This window comes from Herpailurus yagouaroundi, unplaced genomic scaffold (genome assembly GCF_014898765.1).
Source record: "Herpailurus yagouaroundi ecotype Mexico unplaced genomic scaffold, PumYag 483, whole genome shotgun sequence".
Classification (NCBI taxonomy): domain Eukaryota; kingdom Metazoa; phylum Chordata; class Mammalia; order Carnivora; family Felidae; genus Herpailurus; species Herpailurus yagouaroundi.
In genome coordinates this window covers 4,362,712-4,384,951 of record NW_024412700.1, presented here as the reverse complement: position 1 = coordinate 4,384,951, position 22,240 = coordinate 4,362,712, and the positions used below count along the sequence as shown (strand labels likewise).

At 53.4% G+C, this 22,240-nt stretch overlaps 1 long non-coding RNA gene across 1 annotated transcript; it reads left to right on the top strand.

Annotated features, from left to right (window-relative positions):
• The first annotated feature begins 15,404 nt into the window (after positions 1 to 15,404).
• LOC121022965 (uncharacterized) lies at positions 15,405 to 18,073 on the top strand. Its single transcript, XR_005787196.1, has 3 exons — positions 15,405 to 15,972; positions 17,679 to 17,808; positions 18,064 to 18,073. It is a non-coding gene; the product is annotated as an uncharacterized LOC121022965 (long non-coding RNA).
• The last annotated feature ends 4,167 nt before the right edge of the window (positions 18,074 to 22,240 follow it).

The window sequence follows — 22,240 nt, the reverse complement described above, 5'->3', positions numbered from 1 at the left end:
ATCCGCATTATTGCAAATGGCAAGATTCCATTCTTTTCGATCACTGGGTAGTATTCCGTTGTATGTACATACCACATCTTCTTTATCCATTCATCAGTCGATAGACATTTGGGCTCTCTCCATACTTTGGCCATTGTCAGTAGCGCTGCTATGAACATTGGGGTGCATGTGCCCCTTCGAATCAGTATTTTCATTTGAAAGCCTGTCCTGAAGTCATGGGTTTGTTGGTGGACTTGACTTCCACCTGTATTTCTAGAGTTAAAAGAATACTTAGAATTTCTTCATGGCTGTTGATTTCTTTGAGGTTAGTGCTGTCTGGGGGGGGGAGGTCACGTTGTCAGATATCAGTGTGGGAGGCACTGATGTAGCAGCTGTAGGGACAGGGAAAGAGATACTCCGCCGAGGGAGAGGACACTGACAGCCGCGAGAAAGCTTCTCCTCCCTAGCCTAACAATCTACTGGTGTCAATACGCTTTATGAGGGCGCAGAACCACTTTTATTTTTGAGTAAGATGGAAAAGAATAAGTTTATTTGAAGATAGAATTGTATTTGCTGTCCTATCTTTGCATTTCCCTCCATGTATAATGTAATCTATTTGATACTAGCTTTATATATATAACCTCTGGGTTTTCTTCAGTGACACCGTTTGGCTAATAATCAAAGAAAACTCTGCTATGATTTTTTTTTTAGAGCAAACATAACGAAGACCTTAGTTTTGAACATAAGGTCAAAAAATGTCAAGTACGGATCATCAGATTAAAAGTAACGAGATCACTAACACTAGGAGGCTAAAAATACTGCTCAACACTGGAAAACTGATAGGCCCGTGAAAACGTAAGATGAACCAAGTTAACATAATAGAGCAAATTTGAAATGAGTCAAAGCACAACGAGAAGGGGGAGGAGAAAGAACAGGCAGATGTTGGCTTGAAGACGGAAGCTGCATGGGACAGATGTGTAGACACAGCCAACTTTTCGTTGTGACGGCCCCAGGACATTGGTCCGTGGAAGTGAGTATTTTCCCACATGGTTAGCATTAGTGCGCTAACCAACCTCTTTCCCCAAACCGAGCGTGACCTGCGTCAGAGCCCCCCGGCCTGCTGTCCGACCCGCACGTTTTCTCCGCGCACACGAACTGTCACACCACTGGCCCCTCCCGCCCCACCCACTCTGCTTCAGGCCCAAGGCTTGAGATGCTCGGAGCAGGGAGGCCAGGAGCGGCCTCTGCACGCAAGCCCATGTTTGACCCTGAGCTCGGTCTTTCTTTGCTCTTCCAGAAAATGGGAATGTTGCTTCCCCGCATCGCACTGTTTTTACTGAGGTGAAACTCACATTCCAGAAAGTACCCCTTTTAAATCCAGTGTGTGGGGTGGGCTCACAGCGTTGTGTGGGCAGCACGTCCTTCTGGTCCTCAGACGTGCCCATCACCAGCCTTTCTGTCTCTGGAACTGCACGTTCTGCGTATCTCAGAAGAGTGGGCTCGCACACTATGTGACCTTTTTGGTCTGGCTTCTTAGCCTCGAGCCATCAAGGTGCATCCATGTTGTAGCGGGTGGCAGGGAGTCCCGTCCCGCCGTGCGGGCGGACCGCTCGGTGGACCGCGTGACGGGCGCTTGGGTCGTTCCTCCTTCCGGCCAGCGTGGGTCACGCTGCTGTGAACGCGGGTGTGCCGCGGTGTCTGCGAGAGTGCCTGTCTCCAGCCCTCTGAGCACAGACCCACGAGTGGGGTTGCTGGGTCTGAGGGTGGGCCCGTGTTTGCCCTCTGGGAACTCGCCGAATTTCTTCCCACTGCAGCTCGACCGTTCGTATCTCCTCCAGAAGCGTATGAGGGTGCTCTCGGAGGCTGTCGAGTGTAGGCTTGAGCTAAGCACGTCTGTTTTGGGGATGAAGGCAGAGGGAGAGAGGCTGGAGACGGGGGACTGGAGGGTGATGTCTGGCCGAAGGTGGTCTGCTTGCAGCTGGTTTCTTGCGGAGGCTTCCACCCCGTCTGTGGAGCGGGCGGAGAAGCCGTGCTCAGAAGGATCTGAATCGTCACCCGGCCACCTGCTAAGGGACACAGGCGAGCCTGCGTCACCCGGGGTGTTGTCCTCACTGCAGCCCCTGGCCATGTCCTCTCCCGAGGCTCATGCCAGGCGGTTGTCTGTGTAGCCGCTGAGGCCGGCGCACCGATGGCCCCCTTGCTGCAGCCCCACATTCGTCCCCCTCCTCAGGACTTTGCGTTTCTGTGTCTTCATCCCGGGGCTCCTGGCGGTTAGTGACTCAGCGATGATTGACCTGCCGTCCTGCCCTGGGCCCTCCTTTGTGTGCTCTCCAGGGCGGTACCTGTGGGGGTGGATGGCGCTGGGCTCAGCTGGGACCAGGAACCAGAGGCCCGCGTGTCCTCGACTGAGGCGATGGCATCAGGGGAGGGGAAGAGGGGCGCCGGGAGAGCCACACAGTGTCTGCTTTTGCTGGATGGACTCCCGTGGTAAGAGCCCCGGCCACACGGGTTCTCGTCCCACCCCTCCACCTCACGGCCTCGGAGACCGCGTGACTTCCCCCAGTGGAGAGGGCAAACCAGGGAGTGGGACCCTGTCACACACATGCCACACACCCCCTGTATCACGCCGCCCTGGTCGGGAGGAGGAGCGTGGCCCGGCGTGGCCCGGCGGGGGAGCTGATGCCGGATCTTTCATGATAACAGATACCCGGCTTCCAGCCGACAATCGGCCAAGGTTGTTCGTTGACAACAGTAGAAATCATGACCATTTAAGGAAGACGAGGGGGACTCACTGGAAACGTATTGGGGGGTCCCAAGTGTGAAGGTTGAAAGCCAGACCTGGGGGTCTGAGAAGCATCTACAGAACAGCCCCTCTGCAAGGCCCGTCTCAGCGCTTTGTGCAGGACCGCCGTGCTGGACGCGGCCCCCACCTTCCCCCTGCCTGACCCGTCACGAAGGGCTCTCAGCAGCCGGCTTGCATACCCAGTCTCTGCTGGGACTGTGCTGGGGAAGGGAGTCTAGCCCTCCTGCCTGAAGGCGCGTCCAGATGCCAGAGGCTGCAGGTGTGAAGGGAGCGGGGGCGGGCAAGACGCTAGACAGGGGAAACGTTCACCGTAAATATGTTTACGATTTTCTTACAATGTGCTGGGCTTCAAAGGAGGTGAGGCTTTCAGAGCGCTGACGTCTTCCCTGTGCGAGAGCAGGCTCGGCTCCCGAGCTCCCCTTCCACCTAAATGACCACCTTCCACCCGTTCAGACTCACACCTGCTGAGGATCGAAAAGACGGTTCTGCATCCTGGTCGCCAAGTCCTACGGGTTGGGTGTAGATTCGCAAGGACAAGCGGGTCAGGAAGTAGGAGCGTTTGTAAGGACAGATTGTGTAGTTTGGACTGTGTGGCAATGTTGATGACGATTTCGAGTCTGCCCTCAGGTGATACCAAACGGGATTATCAACAAAGTGTGTGAGTGATAAAAGAAATCCATCAGACAAAAATAAGGATTCAGTTTGGCTGTGCAGATGCCAAGTGGCTTGCTGTTGTGCACCACAAATCGAGGCTAAGAAACAAGACTTGGTTTTTTTGTTTTGTTTTTAATTTTGTTTTATCTTTTTTTTTTTTTTAATTTTTTTTTTTCAACATTTATTTATTTTTGGGACAGAGAGAGACAGAGCATGAACGGGCGAGGGACAGAGAGAGAGGGAGACACAGAATCGGAAACAGGCTCCAGACTCTGAGCCATCAGCCCAGAGCCCGACGCGGGGCTCGAACTCACAGACCGCGAGATCGTGACCTGGCTGAAGTCGGACGCTTAACCGACTGCGCCACCCAGGCGCCCCAATTTTGTTTTATCTTTTTAAGGTTTATTTATTTTCGAGAGACAGAGAGAGACAGAGCGTGAGTGGGGGAAGGACAGAGAGAGAGGGAGACACAGAATCCGAAGCAGGCTCCGGGCTCCGAGCTGTCGGCACAGAGCCCCATGCGGGGCTCGAACTCATGAACCGCAAGGTCATGACCTGAGCCAGAGTCGGACACTTACCCGACTGAGTCACCCAGATGCCCCGAAACAAGACTTGTTAAACCAGTGTTTTCTGTGGGGTTGTGCCCACTGAGCTTTTCCTGGTCCGGGTACCAGAATTTGAATAGAAAAAGGTGGGACCTCTCCAGTTCAGAGAGCTGCCTGCCCGATGCCAGGGTGGTGACAGAGCACTTCATGAGGGTAGCAAGGGCCAGGATTCTCAGCAATGTGCAGGTGCAGTGGCAGCAGCATGTGGAAATGTCGTAGTGGGTGGCGTTTCTTGAGTATGGCTATGTGCGTATTATAACATAGGAGCACTGTTATTATCCCCACTTGGAAGGAAACAGGCGCAGACAGAGCGAGGAGGTCCCTGAGGTTACACAGCTGGGAGGTGCAGGGCTGGGGTGCGAACCGGATGACGGGTTCCCACTCCCAGGATTGTGACCCTCGTAGCCACTAGACCTCCATTCACCAGACCCCGAGGAGTCAACTCCACGAGTGATCTGGTGGACACGTCTCTCGGATGTAAGAGAACGTTCTTGGTGATTCTTTTGGCATTACTGAGTTTCTGTTGATCGCCTTCTTGTGTCATGCAGCCGCTGATCCTGCTGCTGTGTGGGCTCCTCAAAACCCTAAACGGGGTCTCCTCTTGTGGGGACTCACGAGACCCTAAACGGACCCCCACTGCTCACGCCCATTCTTCACATTGTTCTTGGTGGCCTGTGTGGGGAGCACAGGCTTTAACAATGAAAAGTCTCTTTATAGCGTAGGTAGTTTGAAGGAATCAAACATTTCAGTTCCTTGAACCTTACTGTCTCAAGCATTTATGCAAGTTTTTTTTCCCCTCTAAATTATTTCATAAACAAAAATAATTCCATGGGAACTTTCTTGGGAAAACCCATGTAATGGAAACAAAAATGTTAATTCTGGGAAAACATCTGGGGTCCCAACCTAAAGGAAATTTACACGAAAGAGGCAGAGTGGAGACATTTGGGAGATAGGCTCTGTATTCTCAGCTGTATCCATCTATGTTCTTGCCTTCGGAGACCTCAGTAATCTTTTAATTGGATGCAGTAGGTCTTTTCACCCCGCTGGGAGCTATAAGGGCTGCAAATAAAGTGGTGCCCTCCACATCAAGGAGCGTATAATCTTGTTAGAAGTGGAAAATCCTCCCACCTGAAACACTAAAACGTGCGAGAGCGGGAGAGACGAGAAGCGCTCCGGACTCGGAGAGGATGGCACAGCTTCCCAATGCGGGGGGATTGATCCCGACCTCGAGGGATGGGAATGACTTGGAGACTAAGGGAGCAGGTGGATGGATGTCGTTGGAAAGGAAAAGAGCGAGAGGGGGGCTCCGGAGATCCTGGAAGAGCCCTGGTCCCCACTGGACAAGTGGGCCACGTCCTTGCCAGGGGAGGGGCTTTTCATGCCCAGGAGGTTGATGTGACTTAATGGTCTAAATTAGAGGCAAGCTTGTGGACAAGGAAACCAGCACGTGTACGATAGCCTGTGGCTGTGATTCAAGTGTGAGGCACACCAGAGGGATGGCGGCAGGGACGGGGGGACAGGAAGTGACAACAGAAGACACTGTTTGAAGGGGCGCGTCACAGAGTCCCTGGTTTCCAGGCGAACGTGAGGCATTTTGATGCAAATATATTGTCGGTTGCTTATGGTGCGTAAAGTACTGTCTTAATTGTGTTGTGATATGAAAAAATGAGTAAGACTGACTTCCTTTATCTTTGCAGCCACGATTGGGGTCAGAGAATACACCGTAAGACGTGTTTTTGAAATTCAGTGACTAATGGGATGGTGGGGCTGGCCTGGGGGAGGGGGACACGCAGGGCTCCGGGCATTCCAGGTGAGCTGGGGGAACCAGTTAGGGAGTGGGTGGAGATCTATGGCTTGGTGGTGTATGGGTTCAAGGACAGATTTGAAAGCCATCGTAGGGAGGTGTTTGTGAAGCTGTGAGCGGTGAGTGGCTGGGGAGGCAGGCAGCAGGCTGGGCGGGGGGCCAGGGGGTAGAGGGCCAGCAGAGACACGACGATGGCCAGAGGTGTCTCAGGGATGGAAGTGGCTGTCGGGGTTCCAGTGGCCGGAGGATGTGGTGAGGAGACTTTCGGCAGTTAGGACATCAGTCACAGTGGCTTCAGGAGCTTGGGGAGGGAGTGCGGGTAACGATTATCAAGTGCCAACTTGTGATAAGCGTTGCTTGGAAGGTGGCAGTAATTAGCACAGCAGCCCCCGTGTATGGGGAACCCGAGAGACGACACCAGTAACTGGGGCAGGTGGCCCGCAGAGGCACTAGAACCACAAGCAGGGGAGCATCGCTTCCAGCCAGTGGGGGCCACAGCGTCTCTGTGGGAAGGAAGGTGACCAGGATCAGGAGGGACCAGGCAAGGGGAAGAGTGGGTTGGGTTTCTTCACGTTACTGGGATTTGGACGTCTAGAGATGGTGGGATAGGGTTTTAAGGAAGTGGGTCAGAGGGGGAAAATAATTTGGGGTTGAAAGCGAGAAGGTGTGTACGATTACCAAGGAGTAGGCAGTTCTAGATAGTAACGAGTGCAGGCCGCAGAGATCCGGTGGTGCCAGGTGGGGGGCCTTCCTCCCTCCCTCCCTCTCTCTCTCTGACACACACACACACACACACACACACACACACACACACACACACACACTACAGTTTTATTTACTGGCATGTGATCTATGTAAACTACAACTCACCTACTTAAAGCATACTGTTCACTGAGTTTTGAGAAGTGTAAAGTCATGGGAATACCACCAGAATAAAATTTTAGGATACTTTTATCACCTTAAAATCCCTTTGTGCCTCCAGCACGAGGCTGACCCCAGCCTCCAGCAGCCACCGAGCTATATGGTTTCACCTTTCCTGCAATTTCGTGTGAGCGGAATCACGCGGCACGTAGGCTTTCACGTCCGGCTTCTTCCAGGAACACGGAAGAGTTTGCCACACTTGTGTCCGTTGTCTACACTGAGTAGCAATGCATGTGTCTTACTTCATCAGGTTAGCTAAAGGTTTCTACATTTTATTGATTTTCTCAAAGAGCCATTTCTTGGTTCCATGGATTTTTATCTCTTGCTTGACTGTTTCCATTGGAATTTTATGTCGTGGATTATAGACTTTCTCCTTATCTAGTATAAGTTTCTAGTGATGAATTTGCCTCTGAGCACTGCTTTAGCTGCATCTCACAGATTTGACAAGCCGTGTTTTCCTTTTCATTCTGGTCAAGTGTATGATTTCTCCTTTGACTCATTGGTTATTTGTAAGTATCTAGTATACTTTCCACACATTTTGGGATGTACCATTTAATAATTCTGTTATTAACTTGAAGTCTAATTCCACTGTGGTCAGAGAATGTGTTCCTTATAACGTCAGTCTTTTTAAATTTATTGAGACTTGCTCTGTGGTCAGTCCTGGTAAATGTCCCACATGTGTTTGAAAAGATTGCATATTTTGTTTGCTGTTGTTGGGAGGAGAGTTTTATGGAAGTCAGTTGTTTGACGGTGTGGTTTAAGGCTTCTGAGTCCCTCCTGGTTGTCTGCCTGCTGGACCTATGGATTTTGGAGAGAAGATGGGCAAAGTCTCCAGCTATAATCTCTGTCTCTTTTTCAGGTCTGTCAGGTTTTGCTCCAAGTATTTTGGGGCTCCGCTATTTGGGGCTCCATTGTTAAATGTGTGAGTTATACATTTCCGCCATACTGAGCATTTCATCATTATGAAACATACCTCTTTGTCTGGAGAGATATTCCTTAGATTAAAAACTGTTAGTTTGATATGAATAAGCCACTCCAGCTCTCTCAGGTGTAAAATTTGTACATGTTTCACTTTCACTGTCTTTGTATTTTCAGATTTAAAGTGTGTCTCGTGTAGACAGCATATAGTTGGATTTTGCTTTCAGATCCAGTCTGACAGTCCTGTCTTTTTGTTACAGCAATTATTAAATTTGTGTTTAATATGATAAGGGTGGATTCATGTCTGCCATTCAGCTCTCGTGTTCTTCCTTCTTTTGCCTTAAGTGTTTACATAGAGCACTTTACGATCTCTGTTGATTTCTTACCTACATTTCTTTGCCTGCTTTTCTTTTAAAATTATTTTGTGATCACTCCAGAGGTTACATAGGCATCGTAAACTTATTACAGCATACTTCAAATGAACAATGACTTCCTTCCGGTAAAATATAGGCACTGTGCTCTGGCATGGTGTGTAGAGTCAGCTGCATGTGTGTGCGCTCACACACACACACACACACACACACCCACACACCTGTAGTGAAGGTCTATCAACACATATAACGTTTGCTTTAAACATTCTTTTGAGGGGCGCCTGGGGGCTCAGTTGGTTAAGCATCCAACTTCAGCTCAGGTCACAGTCTCACGGTTTGTGAGTTCAAGCCCCGCATTGGGCTCTGTGCTGACAGCTCAGAACCTGGAGCCTGCTTTGGATTTTGTGTCTCCCTCTCTCTGTGCCCCTCCCCTGCTCTCACTTTGTCTCCCTCTCTCAAAAATAAATAAAACATTTTAAAAATGAAAAAAAACCCCACTCTTTTGAAGAAGTTAATAGATAAAAGAGAAAAGCACACTTTTATATACATATTTACCACTTTTGGTGTCCTCTAGGCTGTCCCGTGGATCTGAGTTAGTCTGTGCCATTTTCTGTCCTCCCACAGGGCTCCCTTCCAGGCGGTTCCAGTCATGGTAAGTTCTATTGGTGTTGGTGCACCGAGAAGCACCTTTATCTCATTACCGTGTTTGAAATGTCATTTGCTGGAAACAGAATTCTTGGTTGAGGGTTTTTCCTGTTTGGACACTAAGTCCTTCCCATGTCTTCTGGCCTTTATCACTTATGGGGGGACATCAGCTTTCGGTTGTGTCTTTGTTCTTCTCCAGGTGATGGGTCACTGTTCTCTGCTTGCTTTCGCCAGATCGTTCTCATCTTTGCCCTTCAGCGGTCTCACTCTGCTGTGTCCAGGCGTGGTTTTCCTACTGTCTGTCCTGCTCGGATTTGGTGACCTTCTTGGGTCTCCGTGGTAATTTTCTTTCAACCAAATTTGGGATGTCTTGGTACAGCATTTCCAGCGAATTGTCCTCCCTTGGCCTCTGCACTTCCGGGGCTCGGGCCGCACGGGTGCCCTGTGTTTCTTCCTTCAGCCGTCGTCCTCCCGTCCGTTCTTTCCCTCCGCCTTCACCTTCACTGCATGTTGTGTCTCCCCGCCCCTGCCTGCTGTTGAGTCCGTCCAGTGAAATTTCAGTCTCACTAGGCCTGGTTCTGGCTTGTCATTTCCACGTTCCCCCCGTTCCTTCTCTGCTCACTCGTGCCTAACACATTCCCTTCAGTTCTTTGAACCGATTTTCCTTTGAAGCTTTGAACACACTTACAATGGCTAACTTTTTAAAGAGAACCTTTGCTAGAGTCGACTTTTGGTCCACTTGGAGTCACTTTCTCCCGATTGCACCCCCCAGCCCCGAGTATGGATTATACTTTTCTTTTTTTCTTTTTGCATATCTTTTAAGTCGAATTTGGAAACTGGCCATTTTAGGAGCTACCTGGCAGCGGCTGGGGTTCCGGTTTGTTCCTGTGAGGGTGTCGGCAGATAACCCGCCTGGGCCGAGGGCCGTGTCCCCGCTGCCGGGCACAGCTATGCGCATCTCCCTCCGCCCAGAGGTCACCGGCCTGCTCCCCACGGTCTTCCCGTGCCTGGGTGGCTGGGCAGTAGAGGTCACGCCCTGACATTCCAGGGTGTAGGGACTCCACCCTCGGCTACCTGGGCTGTGTGTGGCTTGAGGCGAGCAGTCAAGGGGGCGGTCATCTCCCAAATGTCTCCTGCCTGTAACTTTTGTAGCTTTCCCCGGGCCCTCCCCCAGCAGGTGTCACTTTGTGGTCCCCCATGACTTGGTGACTTGTGAGGAGGTCTCAGCAGCCCTGTGGCTGTTTACTGCCACAGCACCCCCTGGCTTTTCTCGCCGCTGTGTCCCCGACCCTGAGCCAAGCACACTGCCCCTGACCCCTGCTCTGGGGAGGAGGGGCTGGGGACGCCCCCAGCAGGAAGGCCACACGCGCGCCTTCTTGCTGCTGGGGGCGGGTTTCCTCGGAGCTCACGGTCCTCAGGCCGCGGCCTGCGCCGGCCTCTTTCCTGGTGTCCTGGTGTCCTGGTGTCCTGGTGTCCGAGGGCACGGGCCGGCGAGGACAGCGGAGTGGGGCGCCCACAAGACGAGTTGTCGAAACTCCCCAGACTCCAGGATGAGCTGTTAGAACTGCAGGGTGGACCCAGGAGAGCGTTAGCGAGGGACACGGCCCTGTCCTGTCCCCCGGACGCTAGCCGGGGACGCAGTGGCTGTTGCCCGGGTCTCAGCCATGACCGCAAAGGGACGTCTTCCGGCGCTGCCCAGGGCTCACCTCGCGTGTTTGGCTGGGGACGCTGCTGCCACGGGGCCCCCGTGAACCTTCCCGCTTCTGTGACAGCTCGCTTCTCTTTGCTGAGAAGGAAGAGGGGAGAGTGTGTTGTGCGCTTTCTGAACCCGTGGATGTGACTGTGTGGACGGGGGGGGGGGGGGGGGCAGAAAGGAAGGACGTGTGCGGCCCGGGACTGGCCGACAGTAAGCCACCCTCTCTACGTGGAGAAGGGAAACGTCACGAGGCTCGGGACGGTGATGACACAAGCCTGGTGTTCGGGCAGGGGCACGTGTGAGCTGGCGCAGGTGGCGGAGGGTGAGCAGGGGTCACCAGCTGCGACCTGGGGAGTCGCGTCTCGGCTTCGCTGCCCCCGAGGGCACTGCGTGTGAAGGCATCTGATAACCTGCACGGGTGCATCCTTGATAAGGATGCTACTGGTCTGGCTGGGGAATATTTGTTTTAACGCTTCTCTAGATTCTCGTCCCAGTAGTTTCTTTGATACTTTGATATACGTGCGGAGGAAATACTGCCTTGTAATAAATTGGCAAGGTCGTTTGATAGTGAGAGACTTTTGCGATCGAAGCTTGAGATTTAGCCGAACCCTTTGGCGATGTTCAGCGCGCCCTCTTCTTGGGCTAACTTCCTGCCTGGGTGGAGGGCGTCCTGATCATGTCGTCGCGCGGCCGCAGCCGCGCTCGCCTGTGTGTGTCGCCATCTGCTGGCGGGAGGATTGGAGTGACGGCACCGGAAAGGCCCAGCTGCCCCGAGTGTGCTCCGTGGCACGTGCTGAAATTCTGCCCTTGGGAGCGGCTTCCAGAGCGTGGCCCCCTGTCGCGAGCTGTGACACTTGTGCAGGTGATGGCGACTCGTGCCCCTGGTGCCCCGAGGGCACCGGCTTGTTCCCCACGTTTCCATCCCGCGGGGCAGCCCCACCTCACAGGCCGGGAGGCCGGCCGGTCGCCGTGTCGGCTGTGCGGCTGTTGCTGCTGTCTCCCTGCGTCCTGGGTCCCTTCCCTCTGCTCCGCCCCAGGCACGGGCACCAGCACGATCTCCTGGTTGCACTCCGCGTTCTTTCAGTTGCAAAGCCCAGAAACCCATTGGAGCTATTAAATGAAAGTGGGGAAGGGCATTTATTTTAAGGACCCGGAGAAGTCACTGAGAGGACACCTGCAGCTGGGGCTCTCGTCGGCCGGGAGCGCGAGTCAAATAATCAGGGTGGAAACGACATCTCTCTGGCGGGCAGCCTTCCTTCCTCGGCTTGGGCGTGAGTCTAATGTGGCCAGCTCGGCCTGGACTGAAGCCACCCGGCTCCGGTGCCCCTCACTCACTGCGTGATTCCCTCTGTGTCTCGTGGCCCGAATTTCTAAGGGGAATACTCTGACCGACTCGGCTCCACTTAGCTTGGAAAGAGTCTTTACGTCTGTCCCTTCAGTAGCTGTGGGAGGGAGGGTGGGGTCACAGGACCTGCTGCCCTCACAGCCCCGCCCCCAGACAGGCAGGGCATTTGTGCAGGTGCAGGATGGGTGAGGCAGGCAGTTGTGCCAGTCTCTGGGGCACACTGAGAACCGTTTGGATTGTGTCACTCATTTGCACAAAAAACTTCACACGCACACAAAAAACAATCCTCATTTGTTACAAGACTGCCCGTGATCTGACTGCTGTGTGTCCAAACTCATTTAGTCTTCTCGCCTTGTGCATCGTGTCCAGTCACCGTGGCCTCCCTTCTGGTCCCGGCATGTCTGGCCCATTCCTGCCTCAGGACATTTGCACCTGCTGTTTCCCAGGCTTGGAGCTCTTTCCTTCCGGTTACTAGCATGTCTCACTCCATCATCTCCTTCAGGTTTTCACTTAGAGTCTGTCTTCTCACCTCAGTGAGGCCCCTCCTGAGCATCCTGTCCCCTGTTACGATATGATACGAAGGGTACGTCACCTCGGGGGCAGTCTTTTCCGATATGCAGAACCCCAGCCTGGGAACAACATCAGACGACTCCCACCGAGGGGCACTTGGCACTGCTCACACCTGTCAAAGCCGTGAAAACCCAGGGCGGCTGGGGAACTGGTGCAGACCAGAGGGGGCTCGCTCAGGGGACGTGACGAGGCAGTGGGTGTGCCGGGTGAGGTCCGGGAGCAGGAGGGGGACGCCAGTGGAGCGTCCGGTGACATCGGGACTGGGTCTGGAGTTCTGCTGGTGATGTGGCAGCCTTGGTGTGCCACAGGGAACCTGAGGGCTCTGTGCCGTCTTTGCATCATCTCTGTAAGTCTAGAATATTCTAAAGCAAACTTTCTGTTTGAAAGAGTCCGAGTTTCCATTGCCTGGACGTTCTTTTTGCCTCCTCCCTCCTTATGTTTCTCCGTAGCCCTTATGGCACCCGAGTCTGGCATATTTTGCTGATTTCGTCACCGTCTCCCACCCCGTTAGAATGTGAGTTCTGGGGTGCAGGGGTTTCGTGGGGCTGGGTGCCCAGGACGAGGACAGTGCTGGGTGTGGCGTGTGATCCGTGCTCAGGAAATGCAAGTTGAGTGCGAGGGAACCTGGCGTCCGGGCTCCCAGCCGTCTCACCCCCACGGCTCTTCGCAGCCACTTTTGCCCGCTGCTGACTGGTGGCCCACGGTGGCCCGCCTTGTCTGGGCCAGTGGCTTCCCCCACCTGCCAAGCCCTCCCTCCTCCCGTCTGCACATTCAACTCTGTCTTTCAGCTTCCGGATCGAATGTCACCTCTCCAGAGGAGCTGCCTCTGACCTCGAACCCAGAAGCAGCCTTGGGCTGTGCAGGTCTGCCCCGGTGCCTGGCTGTATGCCCCGTGGCCGCCCCGTGGCACTCACCACCGGTCCAGGCGGCGAGCGCTTCTGCTCCGTGACTTCCTCCACTGGACTGCGACCCTCTCCAGGTCAGCGTGACTTTTGCTCGTCTTATTCCCCGTGGAGGGGACACGTGGCGTTACTCCGTGGACGTCTGTTGAGTGGGTAAAGCCGAAGGTTGAAGGCAGAGTAACGAGGGGGCTGGGAGGTGGATGACGAGGTGGCTGTGCCAGTCCATCACCACGTGGCTCTGGGGATAAGTGGCCAACACCAAGCTGGCAAGCGGTCTGCACATTGAACGTTAGGAAATAAGTAAGTAGTGGGTTCGTGCCCAAGAATCTGGAGAAGCACTTAGAGGAGAGAGTGTGTGCCGGGTTCCCGGGTCACCGCCGAGGCGGCCGCGGGAGCGGGCGCAGGGAGCAGGGGCCAGGTGAGGGGAGCCCCGGGGTCTGGCGGGACCCGAAGGCGCTGGCTTTCTTTGGACGACGTGTACGGATTTGGCGAGGCTGCGGTGGCGTGCCCAGGGCGCGTTAATGTGTAACCGCGGGCACAAGTCTCTGCAAGGCGCCCGGGTCTGCACCAGTGCCGAACGGGGCGTCTTCTGGCCGCTTACCCACCAGGATTGCCGTGCGGGGGCCGCAGGCCTGCCGGCAGAGCACGTGAGCGGGAGAGAGAACATTCCTCCTGCCTGGCCATGTGGAAACGTGTATTTTTCCGCAGCCTCATGAATGCAAAGTGAGTTCAGACCGAGTGAGTGAATCTGAGACTATAAAAGGGATGGACAGATGGACAGATGGACACAGGACAGGTTGGTCCTGTGATGAGTTTGTAAATCTGGCTGTGTAAACATCCAGCCCGGCCGCTCCTAAAAGCCCGGCCCCTGGCACGCTGGCCACAGGAGACCCTGCCCAGCTCCCCAGTGCCGGGAGGCCAGCTGACCCCGGGCAGGCCCACTGCCCACAAGCCCCACCTGAGCCCCGCTGACCCTTCCTGGAGCAGAATGTAGAGGAGCATGGAACCGTTGAGTGGCTCAGAACGATTGAGGAAGCCTACGCTTTGGACCAGGGGGCCCGGCTGCATAAACGGAGCCCCTGGGCCCGGGCCAGGCCTGCCTCCTGTCTCTGGAACGCCAGCCCCGAGCACCTGCAGGGCCCCGCGCAGAGCTGGGACTCGCAGGGCTGGTGGCACAGGAGCGGGAAGGAGAACCGAGCTGTTGAAGGACCTGGGGACGTGGCCCTCATGAGTCTGTCTTCCCTAAGGAGCACCCACGGGTGTGGGCCACGCTGCCTGCAGCAGAGCCGTGGATGTGTGTTCCTATCCCTCCCCTGCAGGGCTCCGGAGTCCCAGAGCCGGGGAGGGGGGCTCCCTGGATGGGTGGACGGGGGCAGGCCTGACGGGGCTGCGTGTTGGCTCAGCTAGAATTAGGACCACCCAGGTGCCCAGTGAAACGTGGATTTCGGACAACAGACAGTGGGAGTATGCTTATGAGACATTTGAGATTCACGTATACTGAAACGTGATTCGTCGCCAGTATTTCACGCATCCACCTGTCGATTGCTCAGTCTTGCCACCAGGGCCAGAAATGCGGTTCTCCTGGACCTGTGCCGTGGCCGGGGCCCTGCCTGTAACGGCTACTTTCAGGAGATGGCCCCCCCACCGGTTCCCCCAGTTCCACACCTGGATCCCCGCCTCAGTTGGCCTTCCCGCAAGCTGTTGGGAACTGGTTACAGCGCCCGAGAACCGCTGATCCGTCTCCCGTGGGAAGGCAGCTGGGTCGGGATGACCAAGGTGGTGACAGAGATGGGAAGGTTATCAGGGACCGGGGGTGTATGGGCCTCCGTTTCCGGCCCTTCTGGTGTTCTCCTCAGCTCCAGGCTCAGGGCCACCATGGCCGTGCTCAGAGGGGGTGCAGCTCTGGCCTCTGACCTGACCGGACCCTGTCGAGAATTCCTGAAGACGGAGCGATGGCGGGGGGGGGGGGGGGGAGTCACCCCCTTCTCAGCCCTGTAAGTTATTAGTGCCGACGGGAACACAGGGAGCGGGTGGGACCCTCCCCTGCAGACGGGCAGCTGAGGCTGGCGGCTAAAGGGAGCACTGGCTAGTGAGCCTCTCCCTCCTCCCACCCTCCCGTCTCCCCGTCGTCCGGGGCGGGTGTGCTGTTCAGGACTAGTGCTCTGTGACGTAGCCAGGGGCGGGAGGCCGTGTTTGCAAGGTACCTACGGCAACAATGTATCTCTTCAGAACGGCACGAGGCAGTGTGAGGAGACCAGGTGGCACTGACAGTTCATTTGTGGAAAAAGGATGTGGCCCTCGTTATAAGGCAAAGTGGCCGTGTGGCCTGGATCTAGAGGACAAGAGGAATCAGCTGCTCGCAAGTGACCGACTGAGCCAAATGCGAAGAAATCAGGCAGGCCCTGACCTTCATGCTTCGACACATCCTGACAAGTGACAGGCACGTGGGCAGCCTATCAGGTCCACACGTTTCCTGAAACCCCCCAGTCGGCAAGGCCCTAAGGACCGGGCGCCTGGCCCACCTTGTCCGATAACTTGAGTCCGGCTCCGCCCTTCGCCCGTGTTGACCGCGGTGGCCTCTGCTCGGCGGGGTGGCCGCATCTGCTCCCGGCTCCGGGAGGTCTGCTAAAGCCCGTTCAGGTGCACCGCTGGCAGGTCAGGTGGTCCACGTGCCGAGGGGAGGAGACAGCGTCCTTACCCGGTTTCTGCTTCATTCACGGTTGGAGCTGACGAATTCTACAGGCTCCCTTTGGCCGGGGGTAAAACATTGATTTCCTACCTGCGTGGGCACATCTGTGATGCACTCCTTAAGGTTTTACCTGGCAAGCCCACGGAGTTGTACTTTTCTTCCCGGAACGTTCTTCTTCATATGTTCACGCTGTAGTTAAGGGAGCAGGAGCGGCATGGAGCTGTTTGCTGTGACTGAAGACGTGCCAGGCAGAGTGGCATTCGGGGGAAGGTGGCAAACAGGCTGAGGACAAGGGCTGTGGTATTTGGAGTGTCGGTTTTACTTGTTCTAAGAAAACAAGCGTGTTTTATCCGGAATGCTGCGGATTCCGTATTCATTTCCTTGATGGAACGGCGGGGTCCCTGAAACACCATTTCTTCGGATTGTTTGAGCCTTAGCTTAGAAAGGTTGGAAATCCACGGGATCTGAACCCCAGACGCGGATCCAGCCAGAAGGTCGCTGTCCTGGGACACACAGAAAGGTGAGAGGGACTGTGGCCTCAGGAGCCGGAGGGCTGGGCATCAGGCGGGGAGCGTGAGGCAAGGGCCGGAAACAGCAGAAATGCAAAGTGTCCAGACAATTCCACGCAGATGCAGGAAGGAGAAAGGGTGTAGACATTTGGCTGACTTTGGGAGCAGGGCCGCGGGGACCAGCATAAGGCTGAGGTTTACCCAGGGGCACGCGAGCGTATGCTGTCCTCACGGACTGAGGTTGAAAACACTGTCGCCTTGGAGAAGTACTTTCCAGGGAACAGCTATCCTGTCCGTTGGCCTAGTGCATTGTTGGCCCCGTTGGCTTCCGAGTGGCAGAAAGCAGGCCCTCCTTGATCCTCGTTACCGATTTACAAAAACGAAAGCGGTCAGAAGGCACCCGGAACTTCAGAAGCTCCGAAACCGTGTGGCACAGGTGGGAACGCGTTCCTCCCGTCTTCTTCCCAGACGATCCCGAGAAGAAAATGGTGATGTTTGGAGCTTCACATCGTATGAGAAGTCAGCCTTACCAACTTCTCGCTTTTGCATTTCAAGGCGAGAGGGCTTCCTTTCTGAAGTCATGGTTTGAGTCACGGGGACGTCTGACTGGCCGTGCGTAGGTGTGGAGCCCGCATGATGCCCCGTCGGTGTCTGTTTCATAGCGAACGCCTCTAAAGCCAGTCCTCTCTGCGCGTGCGTGGTGCGTGGCTGAACACAGTGCGTCGCTCGCCGAGTGTATCTGCACGCGGGGGAAGGGGGCAGGACGTTCGGGCGGAGGACAGGCAGGTGCCTGTAGTTTACGGCTTCCGGAAGACAGCGTGTCCGCGAAGGCGAGCAACAGGCAGGTTCAAACGCTGCAGCCTTCCTAAAATAAGTTGAAAAGGGACGACCAAGAGCTGTAACACGGCACTGACGTGTTTTGTTTTGTTTTGTTTTTTGAGCAAACTCACCGTGCCTTTTCAGAATGAAGAGAGCTTAATGGTGAACATCCCATTACTGGAGAACGGGTCAGTTCAGGAAATTTTGGGTAAACACTCTTCTACCTTTTGAAAAGGCCTTCGTGATCGCAGTAGTTGGACTGTTGGTGGAGGAGAGCCTGAAACAAAAACGTCATGTTTATTTAGTTGATTCTTGGCACAAGTTTTTGGATTTGATATGTGTATATTTAGGCGATCACCACAAAAAGTCTGCTTAACAAGCATCACCTTACACAGTTACACAGGTTTGTCCTCGTAACGAGGGCGTCTGACATTTTCTGTCTCAGCAGCTTTCGGATACGCGTGGCAGTGCTGTGAGCCGGAGTCCGGGAGACCGTGCATTGAGATGCACGGTTGGGTCGCAGGCAGAGTTGTCTTGTTGGGGACGGTGTTTCCAAGACAACGACCGGTGGTTAAGAGGTATGTGTCGAGAATTAGGGGTAAGGGGCGGGTGCTCCGTGCGCGTGTCCAGCGTGGCACTCTCTGCTCCGAGCCCCGGGCGGTCTGATGTTCGCACGCAGGGAGCCCCGGGGAGCGCGTTTGGGGAGCGCGTTTGGGGAGCGTGTGAGCAGACACCACGGCAGCCTGCAGCAAGCATCCACCTGTTTCGGGACGTCTTTTTAAAGCGAGTTCAGCTTACCACTCTCCTCTTAGTTTTCCTTTGCTTAATTGCAGGTGATGATTCCAAAAAAAAAAAAGCCTTCACCTGTGCTCGCCCGGCTTTCATCTTTCGCAGACAAAGCAGGCTGGGGCTTGGGCCTCGGTCTGTGGCATGCTTAGGGCCTGGGTATTAAAGGGGCTGGATCACCCTCAGGCTTTTAAGGGTTTTTTTGGGTTAAATTGATGAGCATGTATAATAAATTGAAGCTTTGTTGTTTGGCGGATTTTTTTCTCTATTTGTTATTTTATCAGTTAAGAGAAGGGGGTGGGGGGGGCATTCGTCTCTCCTCCCACGTCTCAGATTTGCCTTGAGATTTGTCATCGACTGGGATGGGCTTGGATATGACTAGCATTTTTGTATGTGTCTGTTTCTCCAAGCTGCCTGGAATCCAAGCACCCGAGTGTCTAGATGGCCGGTGTGTAGAGGCTTGACAGGGTTTGCACAGGGCCCAGGGGACCGGTGTCCCCTGTGTCCCTCCATGGCGAGGGCCTGACCTGTCCCTGCGGGGGACACACCCAGCAGATTCTTCTCTGCTGGAAATTGGGACTTCATTTCTGTCAGTCTGTCATTTTCTTCTGTTTATTTGTGTCTTTGGAATTTCGTCTTGTTCAAAGCAGAACTGAACGAATTTAGTGAGCGTGTGAGTTTTTGGGGCTGCTTGCCTTTGGGGAGCAGTGTGGCTCAGAAGGGCCAGGCCCACGCAGTGCCCGCACTGGTCAGCCTGCGAGTAGTCAGTTTCAGACGAGCCTGTCTGGGCTACAGACACGCTGTGTAAACACAGGGCACACGGGAGCACGAACACGCGGCATTCTGCGGAAGGGGCCGTTTAAAGCAGGCTGTTCCGCGTACCCCCGATGCTTCTGTGACGTGTGTGTGCGAACGTATCGATATGTGCCTTTTGGGGTGGGGGGTGGGCACTTTTACCAGATACTTTATTTTTCCTTCTACTAGGGCGCCATGCTCGAGGGGGTGTGGAAAAGCCGCCGAATACACAGGAAGGTTGTGTTGACTTTGTTCTCAGCCTTCACTCTTTTCCCTGGGCCAAGGTGACGGAGCTCTCTGCCCGTACTTGCCGAAGCGCCCGACTCCTCTTGTTTCATTCTTTGTAAATAAAACAGACTTCCCTCTTCCCTGCACCATGGCTCGCTCCTAGTTTCCTCCACGGCTACAATTCAGTCTAATCGTATCTCTTGGAAATAATATGAGAAAGTTATGCTGTTTTACTCCATCAGATTTAATAAGTTTGGATGCTTTCCAAGTACTCGGCATTAATCACACTTAAACCCAGGGCTTGATAGTTCATCCACCCGGAGTATTCATGTCAGAGACATAAAACAATCTGCTTTAATGCCTACAGTTCCCTTTAAATTGAGCACTTGCCTTGTGTTAATAAAACTTGCTTTGTATTGAGGGGCAATACAACGGGCGAAGACTGGGGGTGGGGATTTTTATGTCACGTAAAGCGTTTCATGGCCGAATTTTCCTTTCCTGTTTTAAAGCTTTGCAGAATTACATGGGGGAAAAAAAAAAAAAGGAACAAGGTAGGGTCAGAATAAGGAGGAATTAGTCAGCTTGGCAGTCTCCAGAGCTTGGTTTCCATCAGAGAGATGACGTGGCCCTGACAATTGGACAACACTCTTGATGTTGCTCCTGTGTTCCATTCTGGGAGTGACGCTGTGACACTGGACGCTGGTGTTTGCCCGTGTTCCAGGAGGAGGGTACGATGCCCGCTGTCCGCGCCACCTGCCACAGTCGCGGGCTGCAGGGATGCACACAGACCAGGCCAACGTTCAGAAGTACTGTCTTCGTCACCAGCATGTGACTGTCCTTTTAAGTGGGAAGTGTCCTGCCTCTTCTCCACCCCCGTGATGATGTGAAGAGAGTGGTTTCTCGAGCATCTTTCTCCTTTTGGGCATGGAAGTCTTCATCTTGTAGCAGAGTTTCTTTAATATTTCATCAGAGTGACGGAAGTTTCCACTTGTTAGTATTTTCTTGAGGATCCCTCCATGGCGTGAGGGGAGGTTTGCTCCGGGGACGAAGGGAGCACAGAGAACATGAACTCTGCCAGAGGGAGGCACTGACTGATCCTGGGGCTGGCTCTCAGGTGGCTTTCCATCCTTAGTCCACAGAGTGTGGTCACTGTGGGTGGCCTGCCAGGCTCTGAGGCAGAAATACCTGTCAGCCAACACATATCCCAAGACCACGTGCTTTGTACTTAACTACCCTAGGAAGCACCCAGATCGTATGGGTACGGACTCTGCTACAAGACATTCTAAACTCCAAGCCACGCAAGGTATGATAAGTAATTGCTGACTGGCGTGTGCCCATGATGACTTCAGTGCAGTTCTGAGAAGGGGTGGACGAGGCTTGGGTGTTGGGTAGCCTCCCAGCAAGTGGTTGGTGTTTAAGGGTGCTGGCCCTTCCTCTGGCCTCACGCACTGAACCCAGCTGGTTCATGCATGACTTGGCCACTAGGGGAGTTTTCTGGAAGCGTATTTTATGTCATCGGATGAAGCCTACACACGCAAGAAATCTCCATTTCAATCCGAGAATACAGGACACTGCCTGGTCTGAACCAACCAACAAGCAAACGGACGAGTTGGACGACTGTGGTAGAGAAGGGCATCCACTCTGTAGTGAGGGCTCAGCCTCAGCAGATGAGACACCGCACAGTTACTTTCTTTTTAAAAAAATTTTTTTTTATTAACGTTTATTTATTTTTGAGACAGACAGAGCATGAACGGGGGAGGGTCAGAGAGAGAGGGAGACACAGAATCGGAAGCAGGCTCCAGGCTCTGAGCCGTCAGCCCAGAGCCCAACGCGGGGCTCGAACTCGCGGACCACGAGATGGTGACCTGAGCTGAAGTCGGACGCCTAACCGACTGCGCCACCCAGGCGCCCCAACAGTTGCTTCCCTGTCTGATCTTTGTCATCCCTGCTGAAAAGGGTCTGTAGAAGATGTGGCTCAGATATATATGGAGTTTAATTGCTTCAAATTATGTGGACATCTAAAATTAACACCAGCCTTGGTGTTAATGTTCAGAGTTTGGAATATATTTAATTGGGCTCATCTGTATCTGCTGGTCATAGATAATCTATGTGTGTTTGTAGGTACACAAATCCAGCATTTATTTGGGGTATGTAGGCCATCAGCAAGTTGTAGGGAAGTTTGCTCATACAGTTGGCTGATGAGGCTGATGTTGGGAGACTGGGCTTACCCCTTAGGAAGCTTATAATTCCGTATGATGGTAGTTGTAACCTTTCCTGGAAAATATCTTAATCCCCGTGACATCATACTGTGAAAGAAGCTGTTATATGACTCATTTCTCAAACGTTAATTTAAGAAATCTTTGTCACATGCCTGTTGTGATGCAGGCAGTCCTGTAGATGTCAGGGACAGAGTAGTGAGTGGAGACAGACCAAGTTCCTGCTCTCACGGACCTTGCATTTCCCGGGAGGGGAAGACAGAAGCTAGTAACGTAAAAGGAGTCCGTGCTAGTTAGGGCTGGCAAGTGCTGTGAAGTGTGTGGGGAGCAGGGCACAAGGAGAAACCCCCCATGTGACCCAGGGCCTTTGAACAGAGACCTGATGCAGTGAGTGAGCAAACCTTGGAGGTGGCTGAGGGAAAGAACATTCTAGAAGGAGCCATAAATGCCAAGTCCTTGAAGTAAAGGTGTGCTTGATGTCTTCAGGGAACTTCTGTTGTTCGCCTACCATACATGTTGTCTGCTTAGGTAGGTTTTTAACTTCACCACAGTGTTCAAGTAGCAATAAACTGCTTTCCCAACCAGATTTATGCCAGATTGAGGGCTGAAACCATATCCTAAATGTGCCTTGTGCTTTCGTGATGTTTAGCCTGATGGTGACCCCATAACAAGTGCACAACAAACACATTAAAATTTATGGATCCCGTGATTAAAATGTTAAAATTAACCGTAATGTAATGGATATGTAGTTGATACGGAACATTTTTCAAGGAAAAGAAAAATCTCTTGCTACCTCAACCTTTCTTTCTCAGTTTCCTGTCTGTGGAGATTTTATGCAGGCTCATCAGGCTCAAATTAGTAATTGGGCACTGTCCCAGGAAATGGCCCAATACTGGATATTTGGTAACATTTTTTCTTTTTTTTTTTTTTTTTTTAAATTAAAAAAAAAAATTTTTTTTTTTCCAACGTTTATTTATTTTTGGGA